The sequence below is a fragment of the Vombatus ursinus genome, unplaced genomic scaffold, assembly GCF_900497805.2.
Source record: "Vombatus ursinus unplaced genomic scaffold, bare-nosed wombat genome assembly UNPS02014816.1, whole genome shotgun sequence".
NCBI lineage: Eukaryota > Metazoa > Chordata > Mammalia > Diprotodontia > Vombatidae > Vombatus > Vombatus ursinus.
This window is the reverse complement of record NW_020954594.1, coordinates 16,897,384-16,919,955: the sequence shown is the minus strand read 5'-3', so window position 1 is coordinate 16,919,955 and position 22,572 is coordinate 16,897,384. Positions and strand designations below refer to the sequence as shown.

The 22,572-nt window shown below is 34.3% G+C and overlaps 1 protein-coding gene and 1 pseudogene across 1 annotated transcript in view; both read right to left on the bottom strand.

The window, feature by feature from the left end:
* Positions 1-22,572, bottom strand: part of LRP1B (LDL receptor related protein 1B) — a 2,189,733-nt gene that overhangs the window by 1,914,640 nt on the left and 252,521 nt on the right. The gene's annotated exons all lie outside the window — the stretch shown is intronic.
* On the bottom strand, positions 4,857-5,314 carry LOC114023092 (annotated as a pseudogene).

The following is a 22,572-nucleotide window of genomic DNA, read 5'->3' as shown; positions in this document are numbered from 1 at the left end:
AGTGGTAAATCCTCTTCTACAACCAAGAAGTCTTTTGTAATACAAATGATCTGCTTTGTACATGAATATTTTTGGAATTTAGTTTTCCAGCACACTGTGCATCCAAAATAATTATGCTTTATGCCATTCCTACTGACTTCAATAATTTTAAAATTGCATCCTTTAATGGGATGTTACAAAGTCTTTTAATAACACTCTAAAAAGGTTTTGGAGATTGATCACATGCTCTTTAAAAATGGCTTTCTCATTTTCTGCTTTTGGACTCTAAAATTTAGCTGTGCTCTCCTCCACTAACTACCATTGAAGTATCTGCTGTAGTTTACCATTCATCTAAATAGTTAAAAAAAAAACCTACCTCATAGAAGGAAGATGAGTTAGTCTGAGGAGGGGAAAAACAAACAAGCAAAACTTTGGCAAAGGAATGGCTCTTAAAAACTCAGTGATTGATTTTATATCTATGTTTAAAATTAGGATTCAGGGGAAATTACATGAGAGTCAAAAAGTCTTAAATCAATTAAGAAAAATTATAATCAAGGAAAAACAAGTGCTCCAAAAGTGAATGATTTGCTTCCTTTGTTTTCCACATTCAAAATGAAATTGAACTCAACTACTACAACAATAAAAACAAATTGTTACTTGTGATTTGCAAATGTCAATTAAGTGAGTATTATTCACTAAACAATATTCTGGATTTCAATTAGAGGCAAAGGACTGAAAATGAAAGAAAATTTGCCAGCTATTTGAACTACTCAATCTTATTACTTAACTATTTATTTTCTAACATTTCAAAATAACTCACCTTCAACATTGCTCCTCCCTCCTCTTGAATATAGAGATTTAAATTAGACCAATATGCAGGTGGTATTTACTGTATTGATCTTAGACATGAATTTTATTCTGTTCACTTACAAATTCAAAACAAACCAAAAAGTTTTATTTAAAATGACATGTTACATTCACACCAAAACTCATGATGACATTTGCTTATTATTTATGGAAGTCATATAGTTTTGCAAAGTATTTCTATCTTTTTTAAAGAAATCTCCATCTGCTCTTATTTATACAGAGTTAATTTGTATAGAAAATTTGAAGTTTGCTACAAATCAAAATATTTTAGAGGTATTTGAGACCATAGATGCAATCTTAGCCAGTATCCCAACAAATTCAGGAATTCCTACTTTGATTTCCTTTACAAATTGCAATCCAACCTTTGCTTAGACATAATCTATGACAGAAAACTGGAAACCATAAAAGACATTTCAGTTTTGGACAAAACTCAATATAAGTTTATTTTTCTTAATTATATTTTATTTTAAGGATAATAGGGAATCTCACTAATCAAATAATACCTCATATAATAATAATTGACATTTAATAGCACTTGCAAAGTACCATATATACATTTTCTCATTTGTTTCACAATAACCTATTGACAGAAATACTCAACCTAGCATTGTTCCCACTCAATAGCTGATTGAAAACAAAGAACTGAGCGGTGGATAAGTTAAGAGATTAACCTTAGTCATAGTAAGGGTGAGAGGTGGAATTTGAACTAACATCTTTCTGATTCCTGGCCTAGCACACCGTCTATCCACTGTACTATATTGACTCATTGATCATTTTAATGTTCATAAAGTGTCTTCTCCCAATAACTTAGGAGGATTTTCACATTTAATACATTGTAGGATCATCTATGTAGAACTAGCAGCGATCCTAGAAATATTTTTTGCTTTCCAAAGCTCTTTCACATATATGACTGCATTAAATTGATTATATAAATTATCTTGCAGAGTGACTAAATTTTCTTCAAGTAATTACTTTCTCATTTATCTTGTCTATAATGTAGGGTCTTAATCTGTGCTTATATTACATCCTTCACATAGGTTGTTTGTTTGTTTTAGATTTTAAATTCTCTAGTATCAGTAACAGCCTTTATCTTTTCAGCATCCAACACAACCCCTGCACATACTGGCACTACTGCTTGCTAGTCTACTTTTTATTTTCATCTTTAAGAGAAAAACACCATGAAGGAAAGGGGAAACAGGGTGAGGGGAGGGTAAAAAGAATAGTTTGAAGAAAATCCTAGAATTCTACTTTTAGTGTCCTTTACATATGGAATCTTGGCTGTGCACTGGAAGGGGTCTTATGCATATGTATAGTTCTCTCTTAAACTCATTTTTTTTTGGTTTGTTTATGTTGATGTACCCCTTCCCCACTCCCCCACCCCATACACACCTCATACATGTCAAAAATGTGTAGGAAACCTCTCTGCTTCCTCAATACTACTATATGTACCTGTTGCTCCATAGGTGACCAGTTCATTCCCTGGGTAACAAATCAACTATTTAGGAGACATTCTCCTTCCTCCATATACACAGGGTAGGAACTTGAACAATGTATTCTATTTAATATAATTAGACAGTATTATCTAATCCAATGACCAAACAGAAATGAATGTTACTTGAAGAATAACTAATTTTAAGTGACAGTCACTAGAATGGAAAATCATGGTTAATTTGGCATGGAGAATTTCCAATGACTAGAATGCTTAGAATATGCTATGATACTTTCATTATCCATTTTCCACTTGTGACGTTAAGGATTTCTACTGAATTAGCAGAGATAACAACTACATTCTTACTAAGTTTTCATACCAAAATGTATTTATATATTATTACACCATAAATTCTCCTCTATAACCTTATAACTCCTATGGGGAAACATTCCCATGTTTAGATCCACCTCTCTACAAGTGGCCAGAGCAGCTCAGCTCTGAGTGAGAAAATCATTCAGGGCCAATCAAAACCAAATGAAGTGTTAAAGCACACTTTGAGAGAGGGCTATTAACAACGTTTTCATTGTTTCTGAAGTGTCAAGCTAATTCAGACTTGTAATAAGCAGATTTAAACAATGAATTCATTAAAAAGTATTGGTGAAATATTGTGACTTTGAACCATTTGTTTCCATGGCTATGTGACAGAGAAAAGAGAATATCATGATTTCCTCCTTGGGCAGACATAGCTGTATTCTTGCCAATTCCAGTTTTAGATATTGATCCTAATGGTTTTGAATGAATCTAAATTATTTTCTATACTTGAGCTGCATGAGTCTTGCCATCTTCAAGTAGGCACATGTATTGAAAGTGAGAAGATTCCTTTCTCTGAATTCTAATAGCACCTTGTGTATACCTGTCATGCACTTTCACATTCTACAATTGTATGAACATGTCTTATATTTCCCACTATGGCATAAGCTCCTTGAGGATATGCACAAAATTTCCTCTGCCTCCCTCAGTGCCAGTCAGAGTGCCTTATTTGTGATCATCATGCAGGAAACATTTGTGGATAGGGGACTGTGTACTTTACACATTCCTATGACTATTTTTTGAGGATTTTATAACATAAAATGGGGAAAAAAATTAGAATACCATAATGTTTCACCACTTGAAAGATACACTTTTTAAAAGAATAAGATAAATGTATAAATTATAAATAAAATAAATTTATACATCATATAAATTATGTTAAAGACTAAAATAAACTTATAAATTTGTAGTATAAATAATCCCTATAAAATCCTTCTATTTGAAAACAGGGGCAGATAAAATTGAACCCACAATATATATTAAGAAGGAAACCATTAAAGAAAAGTAAAATAGCTTCCCTAAGACTAAAAGGAAGTTACAGACAGAAGTAGTACTCAATTCTGCACCTTCTAATTTAAGATTCATATTCTACATCTGAAACTGCTGGCTTTCTCTGGGTAGATAAAAATTCCATATTTTTTTAACATTTTTGTCATCATCACTGACAATATCCTAGATATCCTCTTATATTCTGATTATCTTAAACATAATGTTGATTTCTAAGTAAATCTTTGTAATTAGGCAATATAATGTGCTAGACTCCCACAGCACTCACTGTCAAATTATTAATTTGGTTATTTAATAACCAGATATGAATTTTGTATTTTTTGCTTGAACAAGTTTCTTGTTTACCATTTTTTCACTTTCACATATTTATGTCTTATTTATTTTCCCATTTAACTAGAATGAAAGTTCTCACAGGGTATATATATTGAACCCCTTCTTTATATTCCACTTAGCACATAACACAGTATCTTCAATGTACTAGTTGCTTCATCTTCCTTCCTCCAAACAGTTATGATGTACTTATTTTGTATATATTCATGTTCATTGTGTCAGTCCCAATACTATGAAAGCTTCTTTAAGGAAGAAATTTTCTCATTTTTGGTTTTGTATCTTCAGTGATTAACAGAGTTTCTAGTGTATCATAAGTGCTCAATAAATGATGATTGAGAGATTGATAGTAAATACTCAGTAAATGTATTGATAGAGTTAACATACCACTTTAATTTAGTCATATATAAATCCTAAAGGGTAAGAATTTTACATTTAGAAGGACATTTTTCAATTCATGACATATTTTTTTGTTGTGTACAATTTTTGCAAGTGGTTTCATTTATAATGCCAAAATTCCTTAAAGAGAAATTCAGATAGCAAGAAAAATAAAGTTTAAAGCTGGACAACAACTGGACAAACTACTTTACAAAATAAGAAAAGGAAAGTAAAAGCACCACTTTCCATACAGAACTCACACAGTTTCAGTTTCATTCAGACCAAAATAAAAAGACTTTCGATTATACTGGTTAATACAGCTATAGGTTTAGACTCTGGACTCGAAAAACATTACACATACAATGGGAACAATCGATATTCTGCTAATGCAATGAATTTGCTGCTGTATTTGTCTAATACTAACAATTATAAACAGAGCAGAGCAACTAGTTATCTGGAATGATCCTTACAGTCTTACAGTGTCAACAGGCACAAAACTTCACTTTTCTTCACATGACTGGTTCTCTTTGAGTACCTGGGCTTCCTTTTCAGTAAAGTCATTCTTGATATTGAATGTTTTATGAATCTCTTCTGGAGTTTTCCCCTTGATCATATTTACATCAGTCTCACATGTGATATAAGCAAACTTTTAATGTCTAAGTGTGCATCCAGAATAAGTTCAAAAAGGGTTCCTTGGTCAACTTTCAGGAATTCTTGGTCCCAAACAGGAATATCATCTGTTTGCTTCTATTTGTTCTCATCATCCTCAGGAGGAGGGGGATCATCTTTGTGGTGGGTGAACCACTGGATTACCTTTTTTTTTTAATATCGATGCATTAACATTTGGTAGAAAAACTGATCTTCCAACATGATCATGATAGTTACAGATTGTTTTGCAATTTCAACATCAACTTCAAATATCTCTCAATCAGAGCTCTGCAACTTAATTGAAGACATGGTTATGGATCTGCTGGGACCTCAGTGGGCAAGCTGGTGGAAGCCAAGAAGATGGGGTGGGCTAAGGGACAGGTGACAAGGGAGAAAAGGTCCCAAGGCAATTCAGAGCACCAAGATCACTTCAGACCAATTTGTGACTTATATTGGTTACATCATATTAGAAAATAAACAAAGGATGTGGCATCCCTCCCCCCCACCATATCAGTACTACAACTACCATATAATGACATGTACACACTCCATAATATAGAATCAAAACTCATGGGGTATGAGTGGAAACATGACAAACAGTTTTCAAATTTATCTGAATACTTGGAATAGGAACCATTCAGCTTAAATATAGTATATTTCAAGTAGATTCTGGAATCTTAGAGTTTGAAGGGACCTAGGTCATTAAATCTAACTTTTACCTACATAGAAATCTCTGTTAGAAGGTTCCTATGAAATTAGCATTCAGATTATTCCTGAACATTTTCAGTAACATGAAATTCATGATCTCAGAAGGTTACCTCAATCCACTTTTTAGTGTGCACCAATAATAAGTAGAATATTCCAACACTCAGCCAACATCTTTTTTCTGTTTGTTCATAGTTCCTAATTCTACCCTCTAGAGACCATGAGAATAAGTTGAATCCCACTTTCACTTGAAAATCCTTAAGTTGATTGAAGATAGATATAATGTCCTCCTCTAAACTGCCTGCCTAGTTTTTTAAACCAATTCTCAGTTGTCTTGGATTCCTGTCTTCTCACCATCATTGTCCCTATCCTGGACAAATGGTAAAGGTAAATGATGAGGCATAAAAATGACTTCTTTTTTTCCCTTTCCTTTCCCTTTCCCTTTCTTGTTCTTTCTCTGCTCTCTCTCTCTGTCCACATAGGGTATCATAGTCTTACCTGTGGGTGCTCTGCCCAAAGGAATATAAATTTTGATGGCTGAAACCTCACAAGATATCCTGGGGTTTATGGGCTAGATTTCTTTCTTAAGGACTATGCCTTAAATGGAAATGGTAAGGCAATCCTGATCGGTAGACATTTTAATGAGGAAGTAGGTTGAGTTACCTCAGCTCCTCCATGTTACTTCTTCATTGGGAGGCTGGAGTAAGCCTCAGATGATAGGATTAATCTACAGCTGGGAAAAGTGGGTTAGTTTTTAGTTGTGACTGATCACATTCCTCTATGGCAATTAAAGAATGTTAATTGCTTGATGGGCATCAATTGTCTCTAGTTATCTTGGCTAGAAAGCAAAATTACCCAAATCAGGATCCCTCCAGTTAGCCTTCCCTTTGGAGGCCAAGTCATTCTTAACTTTGATGAAGAACAGCAAGGACAAGAGAGTCTTCTCCTGGGGAGGAACTCTGCCTAAGCTGGTTTCTCTGTTTATTTGGTAAACAGAAGCAAGGGTCCCACTTGGAAGTGGCCCAGCCCAAGGTGGTTAAGGTGCCCATGCTTGGGGGACTGGATGTGATCACATTACTCCATTACTCCATTATGCTCTATAAAAACTGGTGAGCTACTCTTTGAAGTGGAGTTTGACAAAATGAGGATATTACAGAATAATATTTGTTATTAAATAATAGAGTATAATGTTATTTTATATATATATATATATATATATATATATATCTCCTCAGAGGGCATCAGTGGTAGGATCAGGAAAAGTTTCTTGTAAAAGAAGACATTTCAAATAAGTTTTAAAAGAAATGTGATTCTAAGAGGTAGAGGTGGGTAAAGAGTAGATTCCAAACATGACAGAGGGATAGAAAGTGAAAAGGCGTAATGATGGAAGATGGATCATAATGTTTGATGAGAAGTGCAAAGGCTAGTGTGATTGAATTAATAAGTGTGTGCAGAGGAATGATTTATAATGGAATATAAGGTTAGATATAATCTCTTACCAATCTGAACTGCCAAAAAAGAGGAGTTTATATTTGATTCTAAAGACAATAGGAAATCTCTGTAGTTTATTAAGCAAGGGAGTAAAATGGTTAGACCTCTGCTTTAAGAATATTACTTTGGCAGTTGTGAGAAGGGTAAATTACAATGATTAAAGACAAGGTACAGAAAGCAACCCATATTGCAATAATCCAGACAAGAAATGAAGAAGGACTAAAACAAGATGGTAGCCTAGTAATTAGAAGAAAAGGAAAAGAATTCTAGAAATGTTGTGCAGATGATAAGGTCCATATGAGGGAGCCTGTAGAGAAAAAACAGAAGGATTATTAGTGGCAGGATATGAATAATAATCCAGCAAAGGAAAATGAGGAGACAGAAAGAAGAACTGAGAGGGGAAAATGTCACAAAAACTCAGAAAGGGGAATGTATGTAGGAGAATATAGTCAACAGTGTCAAATGCTGCAAAAAGTGAAAAAAGAATGAAGATTAAGAGAAGGCAACTAGATGTGATCAAATGTAGCTTAGGAGAAAGTAGCTGCAGTTAAGATGAATTCAGGAGCCAGACTGCCAAGCACTAAGAAGTGAAAGAGAAGAGAAGTAGAAGAAAAGAGTATGTATAAATTTTGTCTATCACACTATGAAAGATGATGAAGAGATCTCTTTAGCTAGCATAGAATTCCTAAATGATAAGCCTCAGGGTGGGAATCATGAAATCCCTAGGGAGTGGCAGCAGGCAGAATCAGTGATCAGTGTAAACAGCTGGTACCACAACACTCAGAACTAAACATCTTAGACCAAAGAGCTCTGAGGACCCTAACCCTCTGTCCTGAGATGCCAAATAGGGTCCTAAAACCCTAGCACTCTTGCTACAAAAATCCACTAGGGCTTAAGCTCAGGAGGTAGAGGTCAGTGCAATAACCTAGAGTAACCAGTGAAAATCAAGAAGGGCTAAAGACTCCACCCCAAAAGGTCCAGATGAGGGTAGACCTTGGCTATGGTACAAAGATTCTAGATTTCTCCTAAAGGCAGGCATAAAAACTGCAAGTAGAAACACAAAGACTTAGAGAAGAAAAAAAAAGGATACTCACCAAGGACTACATGGATATTAAAAGAAATAAAGCAAAAGATAAAAATGAAATAAAATATATGGAGACAAAATTGTTAGGAGGATAAGTGGGATAGAAAAGACCTTATCCAAAAAATGGAGTCCTTGAAAACTCACAGATCAAAGAGAAATTGATAACTATTTGAGATAGCCAAAAAAGCCAACTCCCCAAGCCCTCCCACAAATGTATAAATAAAAAAAAGCAAATAAAAGGGGAGAAAAGTTTGAACAAATAGAAGAAATGTTAGTAGAGGATATAATAAAATTGAATCAGAAAATAGTCAAAGGGATATAATTTAAGAATCATTGAATTCCTTGAAAACAATGGTGGTAAAAAAAAAAGCTGGACACTATATTTCAAGAAATCATAACTGAAAACTGCTCAGATGTATTAGAACCTGGGGTAATGTAAAGATAGAAAAAAATCCAGCAATCACCCCTTGAAGAGAACCTCAAAAGGAAAAGTACCAAGAATATAAAAGTCAAAATTTTGAGCTCCTATATCAAAGGCAAAAAAAAAAAAAATTCTGCAAGTATCCATAAAGAAACAGTTCAAGTCCCAAGGAACTACAGTAAGCATCTTATAATGCCTGGAAACTTTTACTATAGACAAAATGAGAATTTGGAATATACTATTCCAAAAAGAAAAAGACATAGCTTTACAAAACAAACAAAAACCTCATGCTGTAAATGTGGCTATAATCTTAAAAGAGGGAAAATAGATCTTTAATGAGAAGGAACATGTTGATATCAAGCATGTTGATAAAAAGACCAAAGTTGAATAGGAACTATGAAATACAAATACAAGTCCAGAGAAATGTATAAATGTACAAATGTAAACTTAGTTGAGCTGTTTGATGGAGTTATATGAGGATATTGTGTTACCTTTTTAATAGGAGGAGGAAAAGTGAGTTTCTCTTCAGAATCTTCATGATTTCAAAAGGGAATTAAAAAAAAAAAAACAGTGGTCCTGGTTTTATTTTGAATGTACTGAAGGATAAAAGACAAGGTAGGGTAAAAAGCAGAATACAATACTGTAGAAAAAGAGGAACAAGGGGATAGAGCTTGCTATCTTTCATAATTGAGATATTGAGGAGAATTGTATATAAGCATGGAGGAAAGGGTGGAAAGAATAGACATCAGATAAACCTCATTTTGATCTGAAATGGACAATGGGGATTAAACAAACACTTTAGTGAGGAAACATATCAAATTCAACACAGAAACAAAATAGGATTAGGGGAAGTTTAAGAGGGAGGATGTAAAAAATAGCTGCAATGTTAATAAATGGACAGCTATAACAAAAAAATGAGGAAGAGAGGGCTGGGAAAAGGAAAAAAACTAAATAAAGAAGCTGCATTATTAAACTATATTTATAGACACAATTGATACAATGCATAATAGATATAATACATTTTACAAATACCATGGTGATACCCAGAAAATTCCCTACAATTGTGATGTGGATATATAAAAATTACATTCTAATTTCTCTCAATATATTTCAAACTTTAAAATATTGTAGAATAAAAATGACATTTTGCTTTATCTTTCAATTACTTATAATCCCCTTGATAATCACAGCTCCTGGGGTGGGGGTGAGAGTCAGACACCAACTGTGGGTCTTATGACAGCAGTAGAAGCAGTAGCAGCACTGGGAGCTCTTACCACCTAGAATAGTTAAGGGGATTGGACAACTGGTTAGAAAGAGATTATATGGACTCAATGAAGGCACTGAGCTCACTACTAGAAGACTTTTGGCAACTTTATTTACCATTATTTAGTTCTGCATGCGTCCTATTTTGTTTCTGGAACAAAACAATATGATGGCTACTATCATTAATAAAAGGACAAGAAATGAATCTGCAGATTCTAGGTCAATATATTTATTTAGGGTTAGGCAAACAAGTTATCATTTGTTTAAAACCTAGAGAATACAGTAGGATTTGTAAAGTAACTACTTTGCTTCCTTTCTGTCCTTTGGTTATAGACCTTTTCTCATGTTTGGCAGGCACTGTCTGATTTTTCACCAAACTAAAGAAGAGCCTTTAAACTTTAAGTGTCTGTGGACAGGAATCTAATAAAATCCTTAAAATCTATCACCAAGATGAGATTCAGTCTAATCTGATGGCTAAATAGCCAATCTTGGAGCCAGAAAGATCTGGGTTCGAGTTCTATCTTCAACACCTGTTGGCTATTTGTCCCTCAGCAAGTCATTTAATCTCTTAATCTACACCACTCTATGGACTAAAATTTGTAGTAAAGGTGCCAATTTGCACAGGTAGAATGAGTTTTCTCATCTGGTACCTGCATCAATGAAGTCACAGGGGAATTTTTATCTCTAATTCTCCTCTACCCAGTATCACATAGCATCACCATCCAATAAATAAAAAGTGATAATGATAGTAATATCAATGTGATCACAAGCATCATATTTATTCTTAATATACAGAACAATGGTTCCCAATGGAGGTTTTCTCATACTATGGGAAACACATGACAAATCACTGAACTCTATCTATCACAACTGAGGTCAAGTTTTTTGGAGGTGAGAGAGGCTGGATCCCACCTACCAGAAGAGCAGCAAATGTTTTCCAAGGTCAGCCAGTCATTCAATCTTCATTTATTCAGTCAATAAGCATTTATTAAGCACCTACTATGTTCCAGTCACTGTGCTAAGTGCTGAGTATACAAAAAAAGGTAAAAAATAGACTGTGACCTAGAGGAGTTCACAATATAATGGAGGAGACCACACGAAAATAAATATGAACAAACAAGCTACATACAAGATAAAGAGAATGTAATTAATAGAGGGAAGGCATTAGAATTAACAGGAACTGGGAATGGTTTCCTATAGATGGTGGGTTTTTAGCTCGGTTTTGAAGGAAGCCAAGAGATAGAGATAAGGAAGGAGAGCATTCCAGGGATGTAAAAGCCTGGAGCAGAGAGATGTAGTATCTTGTTTGGAAAATAGCAAAGAGGCCAGATTGGAGCAACTTTGTGTATTTTCTTTCTGGGGTATCCAGAAGATGGTCCTGGAAGCTTCAGTACTCCAAAAATTATTTATGTTCCCTTCATGGAAAAAGGATATGGTCTTCTGGATGGAAACAATTGCTCCAAATAGGGTCCCCACATTGGGTTGCAACTGGCAATTCAGCTGGGGAACAAAGAACAAGTGAGCAGCAATGGCAGGCAGAGTGCTAAATGGTGACACCACCAAGGGACAGAGTTGGCTCTGGGGCCTATCTCCATTGCTGCCTGTGCCAATGCCACAAGAATAACCTTCACACAGATAAGGTAAAGGCAAGAATTCTTACTCTTATAACCAAACCAAGTAAGTAATACTCCTGTCACATGAACAAATATGCTAAATGCAGAAGAAATTGGGTATGGATCTGGCTACAGAGCAGGACGGGCACTGACATTTTGAAAATATAGCCCTATACACCCCTGGAGTGGATGGTCCTGTTATGGCAAAAGAAAAAGGGAGATTTCTCATTCCTCAACCCACAATGTGACAGGAAGGAACCCTTTTATTGGAGAAGAACCAAACAACAGTCAACCACAGCACCTCAAGACTTCCCCAGGTAGAAAGAAGCACAGATAGAAATGGACAGTTAGTGTGTGGAGCCTGCTGCCAGTAAGAGCCTTGGGGTGGGAGTCAGGTACTCTCATTAGGGGTAGGAACCCTTACTACCTACACATTCAGGTGAAAGGGAATCATGGGAGAGGAAGAGGAGGAGATGGAAAGGATGAAAGAGAATAAGGAGACAGAGAATAAGAAATCAGTCTTAAGAGGTAGAGTTAGAAAAGATTTTTAGAAAGATTGACATTTAGATAACCCAATATACAACCAAGTGTCTATACCACTGCAGTCTGTAGCACTGTGAGGTTCTTCATGTCAGCAGTCATAAGCACAAAAGTAAACATATAACTATGAACATTTTTTTAGTCCAGACTTTTGATTTCATCCATGTGAAGAGCCCGAAGTATGTTTTCCCCCCTTTTCTCTCCTCCTACTCCTTATAAATTGGCATGTTGTCCTTAGTTTGTACTCTTAGTGTCTGGGACACTAAAATGTTAAGTGACTTATTACACATAATTTCGATGTGTAAAAAATACAACTTAGTAAAACTAAGTTGACTTGACTCTAAGGCAGGTTCTTTCTCTACTCTGTCACACTGCCTCTTGCCTTTTAAAAATCTGGTGTTTATCAAAGAAACTTTGATTAAAGATACAGAGGTTATTATTACTAAGTATCCAAGAAAATGGATACATTTTAGGAAATGTTCAAATTGGAGATTACTGAAGAAAAATTGCTTTAAGTAGTAGTTTTTTAAAAATGATATTGCAGACTATGCTAATGTTAGGTTTTGCTGAATAGTTCTGCCTTCTGAGACAAGATCAACCAAATCTACCCCCTTTCCTACATGGAGCATTTCAAATACTTAACAGAAATGTATAAAAAAAAATGCTCTTCAAGCTGACAGGCTCCTCATCATCTTTGTCGCTTTTCTTTTGGGTTCAGTGCAGTTTGCCAAAGTCTTCTTATAATGCAAAGAATTGGCAAAATCCATCAAATATATTTGATAATATATAATACATGGGCCTTCCTTCTTTCCTTCTAAATTAAGTTGGTTGTTTTTATATTGCCTATTCAATTAATAACTAATTATACCAATTTCTCTAATGACTAAGTTCTCCCACTTTTAAAGAAGTCTAGCATTGAGAATATAAGTTGTCAATGAACAGAAGCTATAGCTACAATCCCTATAAGTATGTGAAAGGAAAGGATAATTTCATTCAATGTTTTCATATATTGCCTTATAGTTAAATTAAAATATTTATACCTAAGTAGTCCACTGCCAATTTGACAATGCTAAAACATTACAAGTATCCCTTGATTTATTGAATTGATGTGCTCTGTAAAGTAAATTTTAGGTGAAATAAATGCTCATTTTCCATTTAAGTCCATGAATTTCTATAGAAAAAAAGATTGAATTTAAGAGTGAAGGATCTCCTATTAACAAGATATCCTTTAAAGGAAAATGCAAAAGAAAATTTGAAAAAAAAACAAATCCATTAATTCATCTTAAAAACTTTCTCCCTATAAAATCTAAGCTTCTTGGTTGCAGTAACTCATTTTTCTTTTATTTGTTTCTCCAGAGCCTAGCACAGTGCCTCCTACATAGGAGGTGCTCAATAAAAGCATTTTGTTTGGATTGAATATTACTTCTCTTTACTGCTTATGTACTATAACCTTGTATGGCTTCACTTTCTTGGCCTGATAATGCTGATAATGTTGTTTTCTCTCTCTCTGTCTCTCTCTGTATCTCTCTCTCTGTCTCTGTCTCTCTCTCTCTGTCTCTGTGTCTGTCTCTCTCTGTCTCTCTCTCTGTCTCTCTGTCTCTCTCTCTCTGTCTCTCTCCTTTTTACCTCAAAGTAGGTCATGTGGAATGATGCAGAAGATCAAAGAAAAAAAATCTGTTATCTTAAATGATTATGAGAAATAACATCACAAATGAGTGCACACATGATTCACCAGATCCCTTCAAAACTCAAACTTGCATTGGGTATAGCCAAATTTTCCTCACAGACATATGTAAACTCAAATTGAATTATTTCATTTTAACAAATATTATTAAACACCTGTTACATGTGAGGTACTATGCTATTCTGGGACTTTGATCCTTGAGAAATTTCTAAAACTTTATTACAAGGTGAAATTAATATTCAACTAATATACAGTCCTGACCATCTAAACGACATGGTTGAAATAAGTTTTGGTTACATACATAGACCACATTTAGTAATTGTCACAGCCTTTGTGGCTACTTAATATTGCCAAATCTATTATAAGGTATAGCTGCAACAACAGGGAACAATTACTAAGGGAAGATATATGAAATGGAAAAAGTCTCTAAATTATGGAATATTTTTCATGAGAAATGTGAATTACTTATGAAGACATCATAGAATAACTCAAAATATACTGACCTGTTAAATGGACATGGTATTTTGTTGAATAACCATAAGTATTCCTTGCTTTGCTGAGAACACATTCCTATCATGATAGGACCATAGATTTTTGAGCTGGAAGGGACCTTGGAGACTCAGTTGAACCCTTCCACTATAGAGTTGATGAAACTGAGAAAAAAGAAAGCTCCATGTCCAAAGTCACAGAGCAGTGTTTGAGGCAAAATTTAAACCAACTTCTTTCTGATTCCTGTTTCAGGGCCCTATTCACTATGCAGCCTTGCTACTTCTAACTCTTCACAGAATCTTTCAAAAGGAAAGGGAATCCAAAAACTGTCTACTTTCACCAATTGTATAAATGAATGAGAATCCCTTCTAACACGTGAATCCCCTCTATTTATCCAGTTTTGTCTTCTTTCTCCCAAGGCAGTCCACACCTCTTTAATTATGATTATTATTAGAAGGTTTTCCCTTACATTGAGTCACAATTTGCTCCTATGAAACTTCCTCCAATTGCTTGAGATGCTGAAATCTAGGTTCAAGTAAAATTGACCTTAGTACAATCGTATAATCATATCTATTCCACATGAAAACCTTTCAATATTTTGATGACTCAACAAAGTCCCTATTTTCTCTAACAAACATTCCTAGTCACTTCAAAGGATCCTCATATGGCATGAAATTTCAATATTCTAGTTGCCTTCCCCAGCTTATTAAAGTCCTTGCTAAAATGTAGCACCAAGAATTGAATATGACATTTGAGATATTATCAGACCAGAGCACAACACAAGCAGGAATTTTTTTCCATCTCCTTCATTCTAGAGGCCATATTTCTCTCAATGCATCTTCAGGTCACATTAACTTTCTTTTAAGCTGACATCACACTGACTCATATTGAGTTTTTAGTTCACTAAAAGGTTCAGATAATTTTTCAGAGAAAGTGTTAGATATCTATGACTCTCTCAAATTCAAGAAAAGTAACTCTAAATCAAACTTTAGATAAAGGACTGATGACTGGATTGGAATTTGTTTAGTATAGGGAATTCCCAAATAAGGAAACCCCCTCTACTAATGAAAGAGGGTAAATTTCCTGTAATTTATTAGAAAATTGCCTAGATCGGGGTCTGCAAACTATAGTCCATGGATCAAATCTAGCCAGAGTTATTTTCCTATGGCCAGCAAACTAAGAATTATTTTTATATTTAGCTCTAGGAACATACAAAAAACAGGGATCCTGTGGGAATTAGCCATTGGGCCATAATTTGCCAAATACTGAGAAGTTAAATTACTTCTCCAGGATCACACAGCCAGTATGTGTCAGAGGCTGGAGTCTAAAGCAGTCTTGCTAGTTTAGCTGTCTCTTTGAAGCTAACTTCATACTAAGTAATTTCTTTTTTCCTGTTGACTCCCATTATCAATTTTTTCCTCTATGGGTTATGATTCTCTGTTTCATTTCATATCATTTGAGGGAAAATGCCAATTCTTAAAAGTTACCTCCTCTATACTGGCTGTTCAATCTTTTGGAGTTCTCTGTTAACTCCATCTCTGGAGACAGATAAAAGAAATGGGGAGCCTAATTAACAGATTTATTGTACCTATTATCAAATACACTTCTTTTGTGGCTTTTAGTGTTATCTTTGATTTTCTAAATAGATTAAATTTCCTTTAAAACCTTTTTTACAAACCTTGTTAATTAAGTTTTGTAACAGTATAAAAATAAATGCAAACATAGATGTTTAAATTTTAAAAATTAATCATTATTTAAAAATATGTGGTTTCATTCTATTAAGTTTCAAGATAATAAGAACGAATAGTATCACTGAGCAAATGACAGCTGAGCTCATCCTGATGGACCTTTTGGTGCTAAGTTTTCAGTGATTGTATGTTTCAAAAAAAACAGAAGAGAGGAATGAGAAGAAGGTCTAGGTAACTTTTAAGAACTTTTTTTCATTTAAATTCTTCCCTCCTGAATGTTCAAAACCATCCATTTCATAAATTATAGAACTTTCCTATGCCATGGAACAATTTCACCCCAATTGGATTGGTACATTAGTTTCACTCCTTCAGATTGGTTGTTCTAGTTCAACTGTTAGCATTCTAATAAAACAGAGACATATTTTAGGAGTAAAGAAAAATAGGCATGATAATAACCCAGTAATACTTCTTACTTATCACCTAACCTCCTCTATCAAAGGTTCCCATGCTCCAGTGACCACACGCTACTACTACTGAATTAGTTCCCAGAAGCCAACTGACAGCCATAGATACATCAGAGTGGTGGTACACTGGAAGGCCAGTAATGAACTGCTGTAATGATGCATCCTCCCCCTTATTTGATAACTCATCCTGTACTTTTGTGATCTAAAACTTAAATGGTTATTGTTACATTTTAGACATGGGAAATCAACTAAATTAAAATTCTACTAGAATGAATATAAAAGTAAAATACAAAAATGCATTTAAAATACATATGTGCATATATATATATATATATATATATATATATGCTTGTGTTTATATGTGTGTATATATGTATGTCTGTGTCTGTGTGTATTTGCCTAAATGCTAATAGCAAGGCACTTTAACCAAATGGATAGAAGGTTAATTTTGTACTCAGAGAGATATGGGTTCATGTCCTGCCTCTTTGGTATGCCTGTAGGGAGGCTACTTAAACTCTCAGTGGACTAGTTAACTCATGAAGATTCAAAGTTAGAGATGATGCTTGTAATGCATTCATTGTTAGAATTTCAGTTTATGTCCAGAACTGACACTCAAAATAAACTTTGGTAAACGTTGCTCCTGGATAAAATGACATTACCTAAAACTTGCAGTCCCTAATTAATGTCAGTCTTATCTGGCTACCTAACATTGATGAGATACCATCTTAACCATTATTCTAAGTGCCAGTTTCACTCCCCATGGAATCATTTTACCTATCATCACCAGATTATTTTTCATAGAACAATTATTTCTTCATGTCTCCTTGCTTAATGCCTTTCAATAATGTGCTATTATTTATGGAGTAAACTACACAGCATTTATGGTCTTCTAGCAGCTACACCCATGCCATGTATTCAATCAATTTACTTCCTACTCATGTCAAATCTTCAATTTCTGTCAATCAGGGCACTTCATTGTTTTCTGAATAGACAATAATATATATATAAATTCCAATCCTTTGCTTATGTTTTCCCTTGAAATGTAGTGGCATTTTGCTGTCTCTTCATGTCCTCAATTTCTATCTATAGTCTATGTGAAAATATATTTCCCAAAGAGCTAGATCTATGACACCTGGCCCAATCACTTTTGTCATGAATGAAATCTTTTCTCTCTGACCTAGGAGTGTTCTGGTGCCAACTTGAACCAGCTTGTGAGAGTTAAATGTTAAATTATCAGCATGAGCATTTAAACCTCAACAACTGGTAAATGGTACAAATCAGAACATAATTTGTTGTTATGTTGGAGAAATTGTTAATAATGCAGATTAAACTTAAAAACTTAAAAGTGTGCTGTGCATATATACTATGTGTGTGTGTGTGTGTGTGTGTGTGTGTGTGTGTATTCCTTTTGGAGAATTTGTTGTTAAATATTTACCAGCACAAATACATCCTGAACCTTAAGACAATTTTTATCATAGGTTCTCTGGATTATATATTTAGATTTAGAGATTGATGGCATCTCAAAGGCCAAGTAATCATGTAATCCAGCTCCCTCATTTTGAATATTAGTGAATTATAAAGATGTTACATGACTTGCCTATTGCATGAGAAACAGTGTTTGAGTCCAAGTCCTCTGTCTCTAGAGCCAATTCACTTTGTACTATACCATGATGATATCTCCAACATAAACAATGATTATGTTTAGTTTCATACTGTTTAACTTTCATACATTGCAGTTCTTATTTGCCCAAATAGATTTTAAGGTCCTTTAAGGTAGAAATTATTTCTTTTATATTCTGCTTGGCACACAGCTGAGTTAAATGTTTATAGTAAATAAACCATGAGTATTCAATGATTAAAATAATAGAATTAGTCATAAATTGCAGTGTTACACAAATATTAACAATTTGATGGTGTCATTTATCAATGAAACTTTCTCATTCATTCCACATGTCTTTATTATAGACCTACTATGGCAGGGTACTGGGCTAGACACTAGGGATTCAAAGGAAAATCATTGCCTTCAAGGATTTCACATTCTAACACATGGGCAAAATCGGGTTTGCTCTTCGTTTATTTGTGATTTCATTAGCAAAAAACTTGCAATAAAACATTCTTACTTGGAGATGTCCACAAGAATATTTTGTGACTCTCTCAAAACCCTAACCAAAATTCAAGAATATCTGCATGATAAAATAATAACTAGTAAAAGCTAACATTAAAATATCTCATTTGGTCCTTACAACAAGCCTGGAAGGAAAGTATAATCCCCTTTTTGACAAATGAAGAAACTGAGGCAAAAAAAGAAGTTAAGTTTCTTGCCCAGGGTCACACAGCTAGTTAGTGCCAGAAGCCAATTAAAAACTCAAGTCTCATTGACTTCAGGCCCAGAATTCTGCATCACTTAGAAGAACACTGCAGGAACCATTTTCCTACTGAATAATAATCGTGAATTATCTTCCTTAGATTCTCCACACTTCTATCTTTAAAATACCCATATAACTTTCCATGCTCCTAAAAAATTGTTCAGTTTAATGTATTTTATACTTAAAGGAAATATCTCTTAATAAATTCCATCTTTCATGATGGATTTTACACAAGAAAATCTTAGCTAATTAATAATTTTCTTTTAAGCCTTAGAAAATCAGTGGCATTTTGTATTTATTTTGATAAGATTATTTTTAAACTTACTTTTGGTATTTCATATTCTACTTCTAAAATACTATTTAGAAGCCTAGAGCTTAATTTAAAAAAAAAACTTTGGTACATTTCATTTTGATAGATCAGTTACTCCCCCAAAAACATTCCTTGAAAAATAAAGCTAGATAATTATCTATTACAGAAGGGAAGTATATGTGTTTTAAATTTGATAGTGCAGAACTAACATTGACCATTATAATTGCCCATAGCTATATTTACTTTTCCCTACTGACCACAAATACATTATTGTAGGCACTGCAGATATTTTTCTGGTGTCTTTTCTTTCATTCTGCATTATACCATATATCGCTTTGCATGATTTCCTGAATTATCCATGTTCATCTTTCTTTTTGGTACAGTTACATTCTTTACCTTCATATACTATTATTTGCTCAATAATTTCACAATGTTTGGCTATAAATGTTACTTCAAGATTTTTCTTCTCCTAAGTAGTGGCATCCCTCAGCCTAAGGGAATGAATCATTTGGTTAATTTTCTAACACAATTCATTTTTTCCCAGAAGGGTTGAACCAGTTTACACCTGTATCGAATTGGCATGTTTGTCTTTCCCTAAGTTTTCCAATGAAATCTTTCCCCTTCTTTTAGCAGGTTTGGTGGGTGTGAGGTAGTATCTAAGGATTATTTTAATCTGTAAATCTTTGATTATTACTGATTTTGAACATGAGTTATAAGGTTATTTTTACCATCTCTTGCCTAGTCCCGTTAACAATGTTTGGAAGATCCCTACCTCCTTCATGTTTGAATGACCTCTTACGGGGCACTAATCATAATACAAAGTACTTCTATCTTTAATATTTGTTTAAAAATTGAATTGTTAACATTTTCTCTATCACTTTCTTAAATCTAGACAGTCAACAAAACAATAAACCAAGTTCTGATTTTAATATTTGCCAATTACTTAGGTTCAAATCCTCACACTAAAATTTTAACAACTCTCAGTGGTTGAAATTCTGATATCACATCTTATTCTTGTTTTTGTTTTTCTCTTCTGAGCAGCCTTTCCCAGAGCTTGTCATTTTTTAGTACACAAAAACACATACACATTATGTGACACCAAAGTCTCAAATTTCTTTGTATCCATGGATACAATATAAACTTTCATTTTTCAATATTTTTTGTGTAGTTAATTAAAAACAACCTCTTTGGATTATTATTCTTATTTTCAAATTTTTGATACAGTAATAGCATGTTCTTAAGTTTCATCCAATGTAGCATATAAGCTATTACTTTCCATAAATGGTGTTTTTTATATAGAGTACTTATAATTTAATAATAGCAGAATTGAGCTTTTAGTAAAGCTATTTGTTTTAGTATAAGACCTCTGGAGTATGTGAATGAAACATAAATACAGTAATTAAACTTGTCTTACTCTACTAATGAGAAGCTTTTCTAACTGAATCTTTTTCTAACAATCCTAGGCAGAAAACATCTAATCTAAAATGTGGGACATAGAATGGCATTAACCCTATTCACCAACCTAGTGACTTTAGAGGCAGGAAGGAGAACTCAGCTGAATTATTTTGGAAATCAGTACTGTATTATATTATTTGAAATTCACTTTAGATACATAGTATAATCTTAATTGACATGATTCTTAAAAAACTTCTAAAACTCCTGGGTTTCAAATCAAAGTTCTTGAAGAGGTAATTTTATGTAATGGAAAGAACATCAGACTCAAAGTTAAAAGACAAGAATTCAAGTTCTGGTTAATCAACACTAGTTTTGTGATTGCTCTAAATGGCCAAATTCTCTAAGTCAACGTCCCTTTCTTTAAAGTTGGAATAATAATATTCAGAATGCCTATCTCATGTGTTGACATGAGGAAGATGCTTTGCAAACCACAAATCACTATATACATTACAGATCAAATTATTTATCATTTGTAAGTTTTAAATATCAAAATCAATCTTCTAAATTATACCTAAGAGCCAATAATTCATTAGAAGGAAAAGGATTAGAAGGAATTCTTAAGAAAAATATACAAAATTTGTAACAAATTTCTCTGGTGAAGATTTTATTTCACAAATTTATAGTTAACAAAGTCAAATTTATAAAAATAAGAACCATTCCCCAGTTGGTAAATGGTCAAAGGATGTGAACAGGCAGTTTTCAGAAGAAAAAAAAAAAGCAAACATTACTTACATGAAAAAAATGCTTTAAGTCACTACTGATTGGAGAAATGAAAATTAAGACAACTCTGAGATTCTACCTCATGCCAATCAGATTGTCTAATATGACAGAAAAGGAAAGTGACAAATGCTTGAGGGGTTATGGAAAAATTGGAACACGAATGTACTTTACTTAACGGTGGAGTTGTGAAGCGATCCAACCATTCCATAGATCAATTTGGAACTACACCTAAAAGGCTCTGAAACTGTGTGTACCCTTTGACCTAGCAATACTACTACTAGGTCTGTATCCCAAGGGATCAAAGAAAAGAGAAAAGGACCTACCTATACAAAAATATTTATAATAGTTCTTTTTGTGGTAGCAAAGAATTGAAAATCAAGGGATGTCCATCAATTGGGGAATGACAGAACAAGTTGTGGCATATTGGTTTGATGGAATAGTATTGTGCTATTAAAAAAAATGCTAAGCAGGTTGGTTTCAGAAAAATCAGAGAGATTTATATGAAATGATGCAAAATGATATGAGCAGATGCAGGAGAACATAGCAATAGTGTAAGGATGATCAACAGTGAAAGACAGCTATTTTGATCAAAACAACTATCCATGGCAGAGCCAAGATGGCAAAATAAAAGTGGTGACTTGCTTGAGCTCTCCCCCAAACCAGTTCAAATACCTACAAAAATGACTCTGAACAAATTTCCAGCCCAAGACAACCTGGAAGGTCGACAAGAAAGGTTTGTTGCACCAGTCTGAGAGACGAACACAGTCCAGTACAAAACTTGGCAGCACAGACTGGGCCCCAGAAAACCCAGAGCAGGCCTCAGGCGACTGAATCACTGGCACCTGTGCTGATGTCCAGACTTCGCAACCCACAAATCCCAAAGACAATATAAGGTCAGTAGGAAAGGTCTGTTGGACCCGGGTGAGAGAGAAGCAGAATATGGAATCAGCCACAGGGTGGTGGCTGTGGCAGCAGTTGCTTCTAGAGCTCTTGGCCCACAGACAGTGGGGGGATTGAGTGGTTTATCAGAGGGGTATTGCAGGAATCTTTTTGCTGGTGCTGAGAAAGGATTCTCTTGCTTTGCCTGTGCTTGGATCTTGGTCACAGTCCTGAGTGTCAGTCTTGGACCGAGGAAGAGAACTAACATGTCGGAGCTTGGAAGTTTCACAGTTCCAAGGCAGAAAAGAGTGCTTGTGGTGAATCATAGACCAGAGCACATGCCAGGAGATGAGTAAACACCTCTCCTTTGAGCATACCACCCTGGAAAAACTTAA